The sequence below is a fragment of the Aquila chrysaetos genome, chromosome 2, assembly GCF_900496995.4.
Source record: "Aquila chrysaetos chrysaetos chromosome 2, bAquChr1.4, whole genome shotgun sequence".
Lineage (NCBI taxonomy): Eukaryota > Metazoa > Chordata > Aves > Accipitriformes > Accipitridae > Aquila > Aquila chrysaetos.
The window spans coordinates 14,220,173-14,234,702 of record NC_044005.1 but is presented as its reverse complement, the minus strand read 5'-3'; the positions used below and the strand labels follow the sequence as shown (position 1 = coordinate 14,234,702).

Below are 14,530 nucleotides of genomic sequence, written 5' to 3'. Positions count from 1 at the left end.
TTTTCATGATCCACTCTTTGACCAATTCCCTAGAGTATAGGTTGGCATTAAGCCAGAGAAGTGTGCTTAATAATTTGTTTACTGCACTTTGAAAATCTTCTGATTTAGATAGTTGACTATCTTCCCATCTGTCCTTTCTAGCACATTCGTTGCTAATATCTCATTAGCCATAATGGAATATTTTGTGAAAGAATCCTGATTAAAATACGAAATACAGTCTAGAGTTTGGTTTCACACAGTACCTCTCATTTAGAGTTATCTTAACATACTATGACTGAAATAGCAGATATCTATAGAGCAGCAACTTTAAATAAACTGTGCAAAAATATTTCCTTGCCAATAATTCAAGTTATAATATATCTATCTTGTGGAGAAAGAAAATTTTGTCTTATTTGATTCAATATTTCCACCCCATTCCCTGGCCATAGAGCTGCTAGAGATGTTATTGTTCAGCATTTCATCTGGAGAATGGTAATCAATTAATATTACAGTTATTTTAAAGTTATGTCTCTTTCCCCATTTTCCCACTTGTTTGGGAGCAAAGACTTCCCAGACTCAGGTGTGATCCCTAATTTTTCACAATTCTTTCCCTAACAAAGAACTTATGCCCTGCTTGTAAGCTAGCTTCCGTTACACTCTGGCAGAAAAAAAGCGCTGGGCACAGGATTTGGAGAGAGGAGGTTTTTCACTTTTTTGTTTTCTCTTTATTTTAGAGATGACATAAGATAGCATAAAGCCAGGAGATCCAAGCAAAATTTTTATCATGAAGGTCAAAGTGCCATCTGCACCCAAATAGTCCCTCTGGATTTGCAGCGATGAACCTGGGGATCCTTCCCTTGCTTTACTAGAGCTCAACTGTGTGACTTCAGGTGAGCCAGTCTGCACTTGTCTCAATTCTTATCTGCACAATGGAGACCTTTTATCCTTGTCTATTTAGTCTGTTAAGCTCCTCAGTCTTCTAGCATGTTTGCCAGTTGCACAGCAGGATGGGGTTCCAGTCAGAGCTGCTGTCTCTGGAGGTGACTGTAGCTTGGTTCAGATACTGCAACCTCAGTATTGAGCTGATGTCTTGGCTTCAGGTGGGACCTCTGAGGCACGACAGAACTGGAGTCTGCCATCACCTGGAGACAAAAGTGCTACCACGTGATGCACTGTGAATTGCCTTGCTTGTTTTTAATCATACAATAAAAATAATTCTTCATAAAAGAATGGCAAATCTTGATTCCCTTTGATGTCAAGTGAGTACTGCCATCAGCTTCAGTAGGATAATGTTTTGGGTCTTTAATTAGACAAGAGAGTTGGGAACAACATGCCATTCTTCAAGAAACGCTTATTTGAGCAGGCTTCAGTGTGACTGTCTTCTCCTCTACAATCTGCAATAGGAGCTTCAGTAAGTTAATGCAAAAGCTTTACAATCTCTGCTTACTGGATCCATGCAGCTTAGATCTAGGAAACAGTCTAATGTTTTGCCAACACAGTGCTCTATTTCAATTACACATATTGCGTGGTTACAGTTATACTTAGATTACCACTTGTAGTTATAGTCTCTTAAAATAATATATTCTAATTCAGACATTTAATGCAGTTCCAGTTAATGCAACCATTTAGTTTTTATATTTCAATTGGTGAATAAAAGCCCCGAATTATCTAGGGAAATGAGAATCTAGGCCCATGCTACTCATTTCTGCATCTCCTCATTCATAATGTTACCACATCATACCGCCTTTCACTTGCTTTGCTGGTGGCCTGTTGTTCTTGCTACTCATCTGCTCATCTTGGGAAAGAAGAGTGGTCAGTTTTCCTTCCTGTAGCCTGGCAACTTGGATTTTCTTCTGTGGGAGTTGAAGTGGGAGTTACAGTGTCAAAACTGTTTAGAGTGAAAAGAGATTTGATCTCAAGTCTTCTGCTGCTTTAAAACACCTAACCACTAGGATTTCTACAAAAAGTAGACAGTAGCTCCTCCAGCTATGGTTTTTGATAAAAATGCCCAAGCTGCTGCTCTATGCTGGGCAAGTGCAGTTAATGCAAGTTGAGCCGGATCAAGAGAGCTTGTGATATCCTGCTGCACTCCAGAGTTTTGGCCACAGGCAGAGTTTGACCTCTGGGAGGAAGGGGGGCTGTAAGGTTACAAATACGATGGGAACGCCAGGGGTGTTTAAGTCCGTAGTAGCTAGAGACTGCTTAACAAAATAGGAAAAAGAGGAAAGTTAATGGCCTCCAATAACTTTGTCTTCTTCCTCATGTAGGTATGTTCTTGCTTTGGGTCTCAGCTGTGTGAAGATTAGATAGGAGCAAAGCACCTGACTCCTCAAATGAAGTTGCTTCTGCATATACCTGTGTGCCTAGACCTGCCTATGCAGGGAAATTTGGGATTCAAAATGCGAGTTCTGGGTAAATCTTGATCCTCAGGTGGAAGGCAGTTCTGGTCTGAGCTGCCAAAATGTGCTTTGGGATTCAGGTCTGGACAGCTTGGCAGGTTTTGGCAGCCTGAATCTTGTGCTAGGGCCCCCGTTGAGCAAAATTTTGAAGGATAAACTTAACTTCAAGCTCAGCCTTTTTTTCCCTTGAAGTTCACTTTGAAATGTTTGTGTTCTTGAATTCTTTGCTTTCAGAATGGCATTATTCGTGTCATTAAAATCAAGTCTATTCTAATGAGCTTTACTGAAACAGTCTACATACATGCACTCTTTCACAAACTCTTTGGGTAGTAAAGCATAGCTGTAACTTTGTAAAAAAATAAGAAAAAAAAAAAGGTGATTAAGGCATAAGTTAGGCAACTTCAAAGATCAAAGTTATTCTCATTCAGCAAACCATGATTCTGAAAAAGCTCTACTCATTTCCACCCAAGCTGAAAGATCCTGAAACTCTCCCAAATGTAACAGAACTCCTGCCCAGTGTGTACTTTGATTCATCTGATACACACAAAAATGGCTGGTCATTTTTAAGAAGACTTATTATTTTTTGACAGGAACGTAACACCTGGTTTATGATGGAATTATTTAAGATGTAGTTGTAGGTACATAATAGTGAATCATTATTAAAATACAAGATATTAGACAGAAAAGTAAAGATTTTAGAAACATAGAAATCATGTTCTGACAAGAATATGCTGAATGGCAGAAAACTTATAGCCACTTTTATGGGAGGAAAAAAAAAAAAAGAAAAGAAAAGACTCCAACTGGGAAAGTGTTTAACTATCTACTTTAATGTCCTTATTGAGCCAAGGAAGTTCTGAAAAGATAGCTAACTTTAAGCAATGACACAATGAAACTTATGCTTATCATTGGCACAAACAGGGAAATTTTCCTGAATCTGGGACTGAAACCATTGAATGGGTACTAATAGCTGTAACACCGAGAGCAGATTTCCCAGGATTCCCAGGATGGTTTCAGTTTCTGCATGATTTGAACCTTATCTAGATATGTTAGTGGTTTAAGGTAAAGCCTGTTGTTTTCTCTTGCTTAGTTTTATATGAACAAACACCTAAAAAGCAAAGGCAAGGCAAGTGAGAAAAACTGTAGAAAGAAGAACACACAATGTGTCAAATTCAGTATCTCTAATAGCAGGATCAGAAGCTCAATTTTTGTTTTATACAAATCTAAGGTATTTCATGATTTTTTTATTTTTTTGCATTTCTCATGAAACAAATATTCTTCCTCTGAAAACCTTCCCCTTACTGTTAGCTTCCAGTGGTATCACATAATGCCATGTCTGAATTCTTCCGTATGTTGTGTTGAATACTTTCTTGTTCTAGAAGTCCGGGCTTTTCATAAGGATTGCTTAATTTTGTTGTGTACCCCTGTAAATTTGGTAGTGGTAATTTAGACAGGGTTGAAAAGAGGGAAAAAATAAGAAAGTCAAATTATGGAGACATGAAGTCAAGCATTTAACATTTTCCCTTTTCTCTAAAAAAACAACTCCACAAACTAGCTGCATTTTTTTTCTGCTTGTCACATGCCAGTTAATTAAAAAATTTCAATGCAGAATCTTTTTAATGTTGGTAAATCAATGTATTTCATTTCATAATTTATTTTCTATAGCTAGTTGGCTCTCATGGTTCTTTATTATATATATATAATAAAGAATATACATATTCAGCAAATACATTTATATATATATATATTTATATAGGTTGTTTAGTTAAAAACTAAGAAAATAATTCAATGGAAAAAGTCCAGCCAGGAGAAAGGAGAGGACTTATTTGTGAATAAAAAGTAGTCTTGGGAAGTCTGGTAGTATTATGTCTTAGAAAACTAATCCTATACTCCATGGATTTCCTGAACCTCTGACAGCTGGGGAGAATTACAGGACAGGATCCAAAATCCTGTAGAGTAGGACCTTTTGGATAAGTGGTTCTCTATTTCTTCTAATGATCTCCAAATTCCTGCTCCTGTGACAACCAGTGGTTTGCAAGTCATTACCCATTTTGCTTCATTAAAGCATTTCTCTAAAAACAAGGACAGTAAGTACAATATTAAATATTTAGACTGGTGAAAAAACCTCTCAAGGGAAGCTACTTTAAAGGTTATTAAAAACAGGTCTTCAGACTTTCCAAAGTATTATATTCACCAATTAGCTCTGTTTATACTCACTGAAAATATAAAATAGATATGAAAACATATATTGGCACAGAAATTTTTGCCCACAAACACTGTAATGCTGCCAGTAATTGCCAGGTTTGAATTCTGGAGCTGCTCCTTGCTGGGGAATTTGAAGCCCTCTTCCCTCCGGCAGTGCTTCTACAGAGAGACGCCAAGCCTCACTATTGAGTCCCGTTGCTGGAATTGATCCTCAGGAACAATTCAGAGGCTGTTCAGAGGAGATATTACCAGGTGGGAGTTAGCACTACTCAGGCTCTACATTTAGTGAAGGGGTCTGTTTTACAGGAGAAAGATGAGAAGGCTATGCAGGCAAGTTCAAGTACCACCAAATACTCCCGGTACTTTCCTGGCGTTAAAATTTTGCTATCCCAGCTTGCACAAGAGGTAAAGCAAAGAGGTGTTTGCATTTCTAGTGTCACCTCTCGCTCTCCAATAGACCTCTGTCCACAAAGGGTGGCGAGTGGTCAAAATGGGTATTTTTTTTCACTAGGTGTTCCTGCCAGCCTGTACATTAAGCTGAGCACCGGTGCCACTCTGCACACCTTCAGCCCCAGGGAAGGGTGCGCAGGTCAATGAGCAGAACGGAGACAGGCAACGTGTGCCCATCTCAGCCTGCAGCCGTCGGTCAGGATTCATCTGTAGCACTGGCTGCAGAAGCTCCAGGTGAACATATTTCCACCGGAGCATTTCAGGCAAAACTGAGACGCCATGTGGCAATGGCCTATTCTGAGGAAGGTGTGCTGGAAAACCAGCAGGTTTTCATTGTACCTGTCTGACCTTCTGCCAGCGCATCTGCCTGGCAGATGGCAGGATGACAGAGGAGTGCTGGTGTGGAAAGTTGGGGCTGTTCAGCTGCCTGGAGGCCAGAGGATTTCTAGAGCTTGTTACCCTCAGAGAGCCCACAAAGAGGGTACTCTCTGAGAATCAACATCTATGGGGCTGCCCCATCGGTGGAGCATCCTGGAAACCCCACGTCTCCACCTCACTGGTCAAACTGCTTTGGCAGCACTTCTACATCTGCCTGCCACCCCAGGGCTTTGCTTTGTAGATGGTTCTGCGGTGTTGTTTAAAACCAGAGCAAACCTGTTTTTTTAACTATTGAAATTCTCCCTGAATGGACTGATTACTCTCCTTCACACAGCTCTAGGAGTGAGTAAAACAAAACATGATTAATGGTATTAGGAGGGAAATTAGCAGTGAAAGGAATGCAAAACGAGGGCAGATAGATGCCCATGTCAAATATACTGAAAAAACATATCAAAGGTTCTCATTTCTGGGTAGTGAAAGAAGTTTTAGTGCAGCTGTGAAATCCTAAGTCAAACTAATTGTATTTTGTGGGTAAACATCCTGCTTTGGGAGAAGGAATGCGTAAGTAGGAACTAACCTGGACTGGCGTTTAGGGCTCTGAGTCTTGTACCTGGCTTTGCCAAATGTGCCTAGTGTTATACCAGTCAAATGAGTTAAGCCGAGACTGACCCGACCAGAAGCAAATGACAATACTGCTGGTCAGCTCTGGCTCCCATTCTTAGCTGGTCGTGACGAGCGGGCACTATCAGGATGAAATTAATCTGACCTGTTTTAGAAGCCTACTTTAAAATGAGGTGACGCAAATCTGAAAGTACCCATTTCCACTAATTACAAAGGGAATCTAGTCAAGTGGCTTAGACATAGACAGCCACATCTCATCAGGTAACTCCCCCTCTTCCTGACTCAGTACGGTGTGTATGAGATGAGGTAATAGTATTCCCTTTCTTGTTTGCTTAGATTGCATGGAGGCCCACAAAAAAGAACCACTAAATGCTTTTAAAGTGTTTATCACATAGTGTCTGCGATGTGTCACATTCAGAAAAGGGCTTCACAGGATCAGGAATTTGGGAGCGCTGAGGGAAATTTAAAAAATATATTCTGGAACAGAATTTCAAAAAACATCTTTGATTCTTCTGCCCTGTGGGGTTTTATTTAGGGAAAAGTTAAAACAGTCAGCCCTGCACAGGTGCTTGCTGTGAAGAGTCTAAAGAGTAGGAGAGGGTCTCTGGGAAAGGCCAAGGGACCGCCTGTGAGGCCAGCCATTACTGATGACAGCCAGGAGCAGTGATGTGGTGGGCAGCCAGAGAGCCTGGGGCCAGGTTTGTGCATTTTGTTTTCTGGAAGCACTTTCCCAACAGTGTGAGGCTGCTGTGGACCTCTGCAAAGAGATAGCCTGTTTGGCTGAAGGAGAGCAAATAGCCATGTCCCTGGTTTTGTTCCTGATCTTTGAATAGAGCCTATCATCATAGAGATGAGGGCAGTCAGCCAGGCAGATGGCAAGGCCCTGGGGGGACCTCTTCCTGATATGTAGCTCACATCCCAGGGAGCAGCAAGCTGGGGACAGAGAGCTCTGGGGAAGTTTGCAGCTAGCAGAGATGCCGACAGGTCCTCAGTGCCACTGCGTTGCTATTCAATGGAGCTGGACGGCATTGTCAATCTTGGGGTCACCAGGGAATTTTGGCTTCAGCAGGTCCTGCTGATCCATGGCTGGTGGTCTGGATTACCCAGGACCTTTTATTCCAGCACAGCTCTGCTGCTGGTCACAGGGCATGGCTCTGGCATGGGTCACGCCAGATCTGCATGCTGCCCAGGGTGGGCATGCTGCAAGAAAGGCACCCAAAGCTTGGCTTAGGAGGAATAGCTTTGAGACAATAGTTGTGTCATTGAATCTGACCCCTCAACAATGTTTTTTAGATTTGTAGTTGTTGGGAAATGAAGTCCAAGCATTTTGCATGTGTTTTCTAGATTAATGAAAGATCTTTAATGAAGCAGTAATTGGATTTCTATGTTAATCAAGTTTTGATTATGTGTTACATGCTCAGGGTCACCGTTTCAAAAGGGTAATACCAAAACTATCTTCCTTGTCTGCAGTTTTTCTGGCTAACCTTGTGTTTGCTCCATCTCATTAGAAGGGGGATGGGATCAAATTACAAAGTCTAGATCCAGATTCTGAGAATCTGACTACAGACTTGAAATTAGTTTTATTGGGGAAATAGATTACATAGTTGCAGCTCAGACCGAGAGCCCAGTCCACAAATCCCAGTGCTCTTGTGGCTCTTTATTCAGCAGCTTCATTTGTACCCAAACAAATGCCTCAGCAACTGTGTATCCAAGTTCTACAATAGGCATTTTCCTATAAATTCAGGCTCACACATACTTTATTCAGCTCACCTGTTTTTTTGCAAATTTTCACCAAGGTCTGTCAGGTTTTTTTTCACTACAGCACATCCACCAAATTTCTCCATTATTTTCAAAGAAGTTTGTTACATATTTTAAACTTTGGAGTATGAACAGTTTGCCTGTCAAATTGCATGCAGACCTTTCCTTCCTATAGATATATATACACACATATACACACGCATACATAGATAGATAGCTTTTGGAGTTTTTTTTTTTTGCAAGTATTAAACCGTTTCAATTTTCTTTCCAGTACTCATTTTCAAAATAAACAACCTGCAGCTGAGTTTGGATTGTTAGAGGGAAGGCCTGTACATATGTTTCAGAGCAAATGTGTGGGTGATCCAAATCTGGAGCTCAGATAGATAGTTTCCAGATGACTGATGGACACATAAGACAAGTAACAGAGTCCTTTTCTTAGGTTCCAGTCATTCTGGCAGAATTTAAACCAGAGAAGAGGGATGCTTTATCAGAAATATTAGAGAGTGTCATTTGGAAGGGAGATGGGGGAAAAAAAAGAGGTGTTAACCAGTTGAAGTCCAAAGTGCTGTGGGACAGATCCTTAGCATGAGAGCCTATTTCATTGTATGAGGTTCAACAAGGCCAAGTGCCATGTCCTGCACGTGGGTCACAACAACCCCATGCAATGCTACACGCTTGCAGAAGAGTGGCTGGAAAGCTGCCTGGTGGAAAAGGACCTGGGGGTGTTGGTCCACAGCTGGCTGAGTATGAGCCAGCAGTGTGCCCAGGTGGCCAAGAAGGCCAACGGCATCCTGGCCTGCATCAGAAATAGCATGGCCAGCAGGAGCAGGGAGGTGATTGTTCCCCTGTACTTGGAAGTGGTGAGGCTGCACCTCGAGTACTGTGTTCAGTTTTGGGCCCCTCACTCCAGGAAAGACACTGAGGTGCTGGAGCGTGTCCAGAGAAGGGCAGCCAAGTTGGCGAGGGGCCTGGAGCACAAGTCTTATGAGGAGTGGCTGAGGGAACTGGGCTTGTTTAGCCTGGAGAAAAGGAGGCTGAGGGGAGACCTGATCGCTCTCTACAACTACCTGAAGGGGGGTTGTAGTGAGGTGGGTGTTGGTCTCTTCTGTCAGGTGGCTGGAGATAGGACAAGAGGAAATGGCCTCAAGTTGCGGCAAGGGAGGTTTAGATTGGATATTAGAAAAAATTGCTTTACTGAAAGGGTTGTCAGGCATTGGAACAGGCTGCCCAGGGAAGTGGTGGTGTCACCATCCCTGGAGGTATTCAAAAAACACGTAGACATGACTTATCAGGACATGGTTTAGTGGGCATGGTGGTGCTGGGTTGATGGTTGGACTCGGTGATCTCAAAGGTCTTTTCCAACCTACGATTCTATGATTCTACAGCACCTGGAGAGATGATATATGTACCTTAAAACAGGAGTATTGCTGGACTTTGCAAGGTAGCTTTTCTTCACTTAGGATGTGAGTACCCGACTCTTGCATAATTTGCACAATTAAAAATGCAGACCAGGCAAGAGATATTATATGGTAAATGTGTCTAAACTGTGTTGGGTTTATTCATAAGAGGTAGAAAAGAGAGATCTCTCTCAAAAATAAAACTAAATTATGTTTTGGTTATATTGACCTGAGAGTCTTTCATTGCAAGAAGGGGTGACTTCTAGAACAAGTATCCGAAGCCCACAGACACAACCATCCAACAAGAGCATTCAATATTAACCGTAATATGAGGTGATTAAGAGATGAAAATTCATTTACATGTTGACATGCAAAAAACCCTTAGAGGACCAGCTGTCAACACTGAGTTGTCTTAAGTGAATGCCATTATTGTCAGTGGAACGTGGTAAGATTTTTGAAATATGCCTATAATAAAGACATACAAATAGTCTTTTATTTAAAGGTACTATCCATAACCTAAGGCTCTGAATGGATTGAATAGAAATACCATGAATAAAATTACAGCTTTCAGAAATAGACACTAAAGGTGTTTTGATTATTTTAAATGAAGTTTCTTCAGCAGGCAGTCATGATTCCCCCAGTGTGCTGAAAACTGCAAAGGGAAAATGAAAATGAACAGCAAGAATAAAGAGCTGCATCTAGGGAGCACATTATTGTGCAGAGCACTAAGAAATCAAGGGTGCAGAGCAGCTCATGGAGAGGGAAGAATGTGGACTTACAAACCGGGATGTACACCATCTACCACGAGTCCGTGGGCTGGCTAGCCCAGCACTATGCTTGGTACAGGGCTGCACAGAGACTGAAAAGCTGAGCCAGCTCCCTGAGGACTGATTTAATACTTCTTCTAACTTGATTTGGGTCTGGAGTCTTCAAAATATGTTTCTGTTTCCTATTAACGAGATGACCACTTTTGCTTGCAAGACACTTTTGACGTTAAATACCTGAGTGTAGTCAGGTTGGCTGTATGTGAGAAATGAATGCAGTGCACAGTGAAAAAGCAGGAGCCTTGTGCCCAAATTCAAAAGTGACTAAAGCAAAGTGAAACAGTGGAAGCAGCAGAAGCTGTTACAATCTCTGCCTTCTTCCAAGCTGCCTCCTAGCCTTTGTTAGGCTCTCCCTAAAGTCTGTGGGGGCTGACTAATTTCAGCTCTGGCAGGTAGACTCTTAAGAGTCAGTGGCTTAAATGCAAACCCTTAGGTTCAATAAATGATCTTAGAGAAGTTTGAATAAAGACTGTCCCTGTTCAAGATTTTTCTCTGTGTTGCTAGAAAAGGAAGGGATGAACAGGTGGAAAATAAAGCTGCAAGAGAAGAAAAAAAGCATGCAATTCAAAGAGGAATACAGGTTTTCTGACTCGTCCTCTAGAGGTAGGAAGAGTATGTTTATTTTCTCATTATAATGGAGGACTCTGGTCATGTTCATGCCCTACTCCAAACTGTCTGCTTTGTCCATATGTTGCTTAGTGCTCTGGACCACATCTGAAATGAGTGAGCTGGTGAAGCTGGGAGAGAAGGGATTTAAATTCTGGCATGGCAAACTTCAGCCAGTGTTTGTCCAAGAGAGCAGAGACATAACGACCCTGACCATTCCCAAGGATGAAGGGATCTTCACACTACTTGCTGCCCAGACTCTGCTCTTGACATGACACTGGAAGAAGGTTCATCTCTGTAAGAGCTGCTATTTTCTGGCTTTCCAGAGGCTGATATGTTTGCACAAAACATTTGCCTAGAAGAAATGGTGAGTTACAATTAAAGTTGCAGGGTATGAATGGATAAGGAAAGCAGCAGAAAAGGCTGACTGCAACAAATACTTGCTGTAACAAAGGCTGTTGGGGGGGCTGCCTCACACAGAAAGTGGTTTGAAGTTGTTGAACAGATGTTGCCTGCTTTTTATTGTCTGGCAGAGTCCTAGCGGTCTTTACTGCATCTCACTAGGGAATCTAGAATACTAAGCAGTGATGAGAAAGAAGAGAAAAAAAAAACCCAAAACCAGTGAGGTATCGAGAAGTTGAGGTAGCAAAATTAGAGGTAGACTTCAATTTATGATTTGGAAGCCAAAGAGAGGTCTCCAGGCAATTGAGCAAGCTGCCTTCGGTTCCAGCAGCTCTCCTTACAGCTTCGAGTAGCCAGCTTCTAGATTGCTTTGGTTTGTAGTCATGGATAAGCACTCCCTATGGAAATTACTGAAAGCAGCCTGCCACATCAGCTCACAAGCTTATAAAGTTATATTTTAATTGTGTTATTAAACCTTTCTCACTTTTGCTTTTGTCTGTTTACCTTCCTGATTCATCTGGATCAAGCTGTGCTGGAACAGGAATGTGGTTCCTCCTGAACGGTGCTGTTTATTTGTAAAAGGACATGTAACGAGAATGGGTGAAACCCATTGCCCAGAAGCAAGCTGAAATTTAACTTTTTCTATTAAAGGACTGAGGTTGGAGGTGCGGTAGGGGAGTAGTATAGAAATGTGCTTTAGCAGTAAGGAAAGAATTTTGTTCCTGTTTCATTTGGTATAAAGCATCCAGACATAAGTTAATGGACAGAGGTTATCATCTCTGGTCTCACCTTAGCTATTTCCTTCCTTTCCCAATCCTTTTATCTTTCCTCTGATTTGAAATTCATCTTTGTCTGGCTCAAGGGACTCATTTTGGTGGGCTGGCTTAGCACTTCCCATCACAAACATTATGCTAAGCACTTGAAAAAATTAAATATACTCTTATGGCTCCAGGACCAGTCAGACAGAATTACTCCTGCGACTGGGACTGGGGGGAGAAGGAACTGCAAATGCCACTGTTTTTTTCTTTTATAAGCAGTGTTTATTACCTTCCTTGAGTAAATTACTGAATTTTATTTTTAATTATATCTGGTCACAGTTGCATTCTGATCCTCTTTTGTGACAGAAGTCCTACAAGACAGAAGCTCCTGTTGTATCTCTAGCTTGAATCTATAGGTGCTTGCCTTTAAAAAAAGCCAATGCTTGCCAGATATTATTACTAAAGAGTATAGGAGATAATGCTGCTGTTGCTTAGAGTGAGACACAGCACTGACCTTTCAGTAGCCATCAGTGCAGTCAGTTCTACTGCAGTCTCTGTTCTTTATCATTTAGTTCCCCTATCACACACAGCTGTATGACATTACTAAAGCAACATGCCATAGAGGTGAGCTCTAGGGACTTTTTGGAAGGTTTTCTGGCAGTAGAATAGATCACTGGTTTGTTAACACAAGCAAACAATTAAATTAAATAAATTAATAAATTGATTAAATAATACTCCTTAGCCTGGAAACACCCAAATTCTCAGCTGTGCACATGCAATTCAGATTCTGAGAAAAACTATTACTACACACAGGCTTATGTATAAGGTATTGAACAGGAACAATGAGAGCTACTGGCTGTTACCTGAATGAACTTATTTTGCCTGAATATTTCAAGATATTTTTAGTTTTTCTACAATAACAAATGATCCTCAGCTCTTTGATCAACTTGGTATTACAGCAAAAGAAGAGAAGGAAAAAAAGAGAAAGGAATTGCCATCTGTCATCTTTGGCTAATTATTTCGAGCCCTACCTTGTTTTATACACTGCAGCACACTATTTTAGGACTTGTTAACTGAGAAGTCTTCTACTCTGCAAGAGTATAAATGAGTTCACCTCTAGCAAGTTCCCCACCGCTCAGCATGTTGTGCTGTCATTTCATACAACCTTCCTCCCAACCTAATGCCATGATTTATTAGTTCAGTCGAGTCTATTTTATCCTGCTCCCTCAGCTGAACTGGCTTTTTGGTGTAAGACTGTTTTGTCACCTTTTTTGTGGGTGTATGGAGAAGGAGAGGGAACAGGACTGCATTCCTCCAGCACCTTGGCATTAGCTCTTCTGTCATTTTTGGAGAGAGCCAGTAAATGAAGACGCTTTCTGCGAGTGTGGAGGGACTAAATCAGGCAGCAGGTATTCATCTGTAAAGATGCTTGCACTATTCATGTGAAAAGCAATACACGACGTGCTTCTTCAGAGGGGACCCAGGAGCCCTCTGCTTCCACCTACCCTGCAGACGTAGCACCCCAAAGAACCATGCAGAGTGAGGAAGCAGCTTCTTTACTACAGACTTTCCCCAAAATTCCTCTTGTGCCCTGAGATGTGGATTATCTAAACACAGGTCACTTTTTTTTTTTTTTTTTCCCTTATAACTGAACTACTTCAGTATTCTGGGTGAATTCAGACTTGGTTTTTTTAACTCTTTTCTGGAAGTTTTTGTTGCTTTCTCATTAGTTTTTTAAAAGTGAAGGTGCATCAGGCTGGATAAAATAGAATCTATCCTCATTTTGTAAGTGCTGACAGTTGTCACACTCACTATCTTTCATTTTCACAAACAAATGTTGGGATTTTTTTTAGTTCCTTCAGCAAGCTGATGTTTTTCAGTGTAATTGGAAAGCAAGTTTCCAGATAAATTTTTAAAGTCTAGATATGTTGAAACAGTGTGATTAAGATTTGAGTTAATCAACAGGAAAGAAACAAGCAAGCTTTCAGGAAATACTAAAATCTATCTAAAAATTTAGATCCCTGTGAACTTTTTAAAAAGCAGGGAAGGAAATGAAAATTATCTTTCAATGGCTGTTTATTTTTTTTATGAAATGGCTAAATAGCCTGAGCTCAAATCCCAGATTTGTGCATTTTAAGCTTTGACATACTTGGAGATAAACTGTGGTATTGCCCTCCATAACAGTAAACTTATTTTATTTTGAAAGTAAGAACTACAAGTGGTCAGTGATGGTAAGAAAAGAGATTTGGGTTTTTTTAGGGACCCCTACAGAAATGCTACTAAATGTCATCCCAAGACTGAACTTCCCCACGGGCATCCATTTAAAAACACCACATAAGATCAAACTCAGTGATGACACTGTGGCTATGTGAATTTGTTCCGATTTTAAAAGACTTCCAAATATTCAAACAAATTGGAATCAGGGTCAAACATTTTGAAAAACAGTTTTATATGCCCTGATTATATTTTGCTTCACTGGTCATCTCCTGGTTTTAACAAGGACAAGTAGCAGAGCAAGGCTCTTTTTGCATCAAGCTCATCTAAACCCAGGTAGGAGTAGAGTGCATGTGCAGAGCCGCAGGGGACTGAAAAACAGGAATTCAAACCACTTTTCCAAGATTGTTGGTTTTTTCACTCCACAGAGTGTAGACTGTGCCAAAAAATACCAAAAAAATCTCACTTATGTCTTTGCTACACTACAGCACTCTTAAGATGAAAATTCACACACATTATTCAAAGAAAATCAATAGACTACA

At 41.0% G+C, this 14,530-nt stretch overlaps 1 protein-coding gene across 9 annotated transcripts in view; it reads right to left on the bottom strand.

Moving 5' to 3' along the window:
• BEGAIN (brain enriched guanylate kinase associated) overlaps positions 1 to 14,530 on the bottom strand; it is a 164,159-nt gene that overhangs the window by 62,187 nt on the left and 87,442 nt on the right. The window lies entirely within an intron of this gene.